The following is a 3,287-nucleotide window of genomic DNA, read 5'->3' as shown; positions in this document are numbered from 1 at the left end:
TTCTAAGAGTGTTTGAGTGTTTCCTCTTGTACTAAGTTTGTGAGTGAATAAAAAAAAAAAATTCTTGTGTAATACTTTGAGTATTCTTTCTTTCTCTTGCCTATTAAATTCCATTACATTACATTCTTCTTTGTGAGATAAACATCTCCAAAGTAGTGAAGCATTTTTAAACCCCAACAAGGACTTCCCCAGATTAAGCCTTTCAATATACCAAGGAACAAAATCATTAATCCTTGGGACAATACAAAACCAACCAGGAGGAGAAAGCATATGTCTAATTAGCTTCCCTAGACTTGAAATCCCTACAATTATTTTAGCCCAATCAACCACTTTACATTTTCCCTCTACTTTCCTAATTATCGAAACCCTAATTAGCAAATCCCCTCATTTCTTATCCCAAGAAGTAATAAACCCTAGATTCATAAGAAGAAGAACTAGTAGGACCTTTATTTTAATCCAAATTAACCCATCTTTAGCTCGAATGAATCTCCACACCAACCCTGTCGCTCAAATCCTAGCTCCCCCATCTAAACTCATTGAATCATGCAATATATATACTATTGGTAAATATGTCTTAGATCATCTCCTCAAATATTGAACCTAAAATTTAAATTTGACAGCTTATGTGGCATTTTGACATATTTTCATGTTTTGCTCTCCACCCGATATGTCAAATTAAACTATTATTTTATTACATTATTATTTTTTCTTAATTTATGTCTTATACTTTAAACTATTATTTTATTATATTATGTCAAATTAAACTATTATTTTATTACATTATTATATTTCCTTAAATCTCCACCCGACAATCAGGATTGAGAGATTGTGAATGATTTCCATCCGCATTGCGTACCTACGTGCTTCACCGATCCAGGCAGTTTAGTGAAGCCATTGAACTAAGCCAAATCTGAAATGGAACAAAAGGGATGGTCAGGATTGGGATTCAAATGAGGAAAAGATGAGCGAAGAGCCGTTGATTAATTAAGAGTGTACCTGATTGGGAGGGGACGTGGGAGAAGAGGAAGAGGATTAGGAAGCAGAGGAGGGTGAGGACCAGGATGACATGGATGGATTTGTGTGGTGCAATGGATGGTGGTGATGACAGACGATGAGGCTTCGATGCTTTGTGGTCTTCGTCGTCTTCGTAGGCTGCAGAGATTGAAGAAGATGAGGAAGAAGCGGTGGTGGAAAAGGCTAAAAGATCCCTAATGTGGTTGGGGGAGTCATCGATAGTGAGAGTCTAGTCCTTGGGTCCGCCGTGGGGTTGGTGGAGCTTCGACGGTGAGCTGCCCAGTGACTATCTTTGTATGGTCACAGACTCACGGACAGGGAGAAAGACAAAGAGAGAAAAGAAAGATAAGAAAACCGTTCAACAATCAACTAATGAATGACATTAAAATATTAATAAAAGACATTTAATAATTAGTAAAAATTTTTGAAGTTGCTGTCAAATTTGACAGCAAGCTCTTTTGCTACCATTTTATGTCATGCCATATAAAATTTGACATTTTAGGTTGGAAACAATTAGTGACCGTCTTTTTTTTTTTTTACTGTTATAGCTTCTGTGGACTAAATTGGTATACCAATAGTATTAAATGTTTTTTTTTTTTTTCTTTTTTTGGTCATTAAATGCTTTTGTTATTTAGGCATGTTATTGATCAATACTATTAGGCATATTCTTAGATATTAGGCACAAGGGTTATTCAGTATTTAATGCTTTTGTTATTTAGGCATAGTATCATTTGATAGTATTAGGTGTATTCTTAGATATTAGGCATATTATTGATGCTTTAAGTTGCTTATTAGTTTCAAAATATCACAATAATATTAGAATAATAAACCATAATATCACATAATCAAGGCTAACATACTGTGAAGTCATACCCTCAACTCTTCAAGCCTTACAACTCGGAAAAAACATAGACAAACTCGGAAGGTGGTAGTGGGAGATATCATCCAGATGAAAAGAAGAAAATGAGCTCCTTCCCTCCACACCCTTCATGCAGGGGAGTATAAACACACACACACACACACACACACACACACACACACACACACACACACACACACACCTTCCTCTTCTTTTACTTTTTATTCTTATTATTATTATTAAAAATAGATTCTAACCTACCTACATAATAAAGCTTAAATCAACTTTCATCAATAAATTAACTACCACATTTGCATTAAACTCCATATAGTCCAATTAATTACTTGAAACGTACCCCGCTGGCTTCCTTAATCTTTCGCTTTCTATAATCATTTTCTTTATACCTTCTCTCAAATATCCAAGAAACATTTTGGCATGAAAAAAAGTCAAACTCCCATTATAAATCAAGGCAGTCACATAAGGCTAGTTTATAAGTACATTGTTGATGAATAAAATAGATGAGACTTTGGAACAACGTATAGTATCAAGTTTGTGACCTTCACAAGGTTGCTCCAGTTACCTAGTGAGGACAATATGCAATGTTTGCATTGTTGAAGAGACAAATATCTGAAGTATATTCAAGAAGGCTAAAGAGCTTTGGAAAATGACCCCTTTGCATGCTTATGACAATAATCTTGTAAAAGTTTGGCCTTTGTATACAATATGTAGCTTTCTGGAGCTTCAAACTTGTCCAAGAGACTTGTAGATAATATGAGGTTGAAGTAGTACGCGTGCATTAAGGCCTTTGTTGGCTTGTTGGAGCATCACATACTATTGAAACCCTATTTGATTAGTAATAATACTTTGTTGTTGACAATATCCCTTGTTGGGCTTAAGTGTTCTTCTAGTTGGGTTCAGTTGAGTTTGTCTATGCCTTTTTCGAGTTGTAAGGCTTGAAGGTTTTCGTCTATTTATGAATACTAAGAATTCATAGGTACAAGTTGTACCATTCTTCACCTAGTTGGTGAAAAGAAGGTAAGTACCTTCGTCATCCGGTTGGTGAGAAGAGTGACGAGTTGCCGAGGCAAAAATGTTTATTAAAGTACTAGTTGTATCCTCCTAGTGATACGAATGTGAGTTCCTTCACCATCTAGTTGGTAAGAAGAGGGGCAAGTTACTGAAACTCAACACTGTTTATTAGAGTACTAGTTGTACTTTTCATCACCTGGTTGGTAGGAAGAGTGGCAAGTTGCTGAAACTTAAAATTATTCCTTAGAGTACTGGTTGTACTCTTCATCTCTTGATTGGTGATACAAAGATACGCTCATTCATTACTTGGTTGGTGGAAAGAACAATAAGTTGCTGAGGCACATTGTAACACGTGCTAAAAGGCAAAAATGTATGTCGACACACT

At 35.6% G+C, this 3,287-nt stretch overlaps 1 pseudogene across 1 annotated transcript; it reads right to left on the bottom strand.

Annotated features, from left to right (window-relative positions):
• Positions 1-812: 812 nt before the first annotated feature.
• On the bottom strand, positions 813-2,925 carry LOC148697136 (uncharacterized; annotated as a pseudogene). The gene is made up of 3 exons (XR_015962162.1): positions 2,917-2,925; positions 997-1,321; positions 813-910 (listed from the first exon to the last, which is right to left on the bottom strand). The product of XR_015962162.1 is annotated as an uncharacterized LOC148697136 (transcript).
• Positions 2,926-3,287: the final 362 nt, after the last annotated feature.

This window comes from Pyrus communis, chromosome 5 (assembly GCF_041283825.1).
Source record: "Pyrus communis isolate YQ-2024b chromosome 5, ASM4128382v1, whole genome shotgun sequence".
NCBI lineage: Eukaryota > Viridiplantae > Streptophyta > Magnoliopsida > Rosales > Rosaceae > Pyrus > Pyrus communis.
This window is presented reverse-complemented; position numbering and strand designations above follow the sequence as displayed.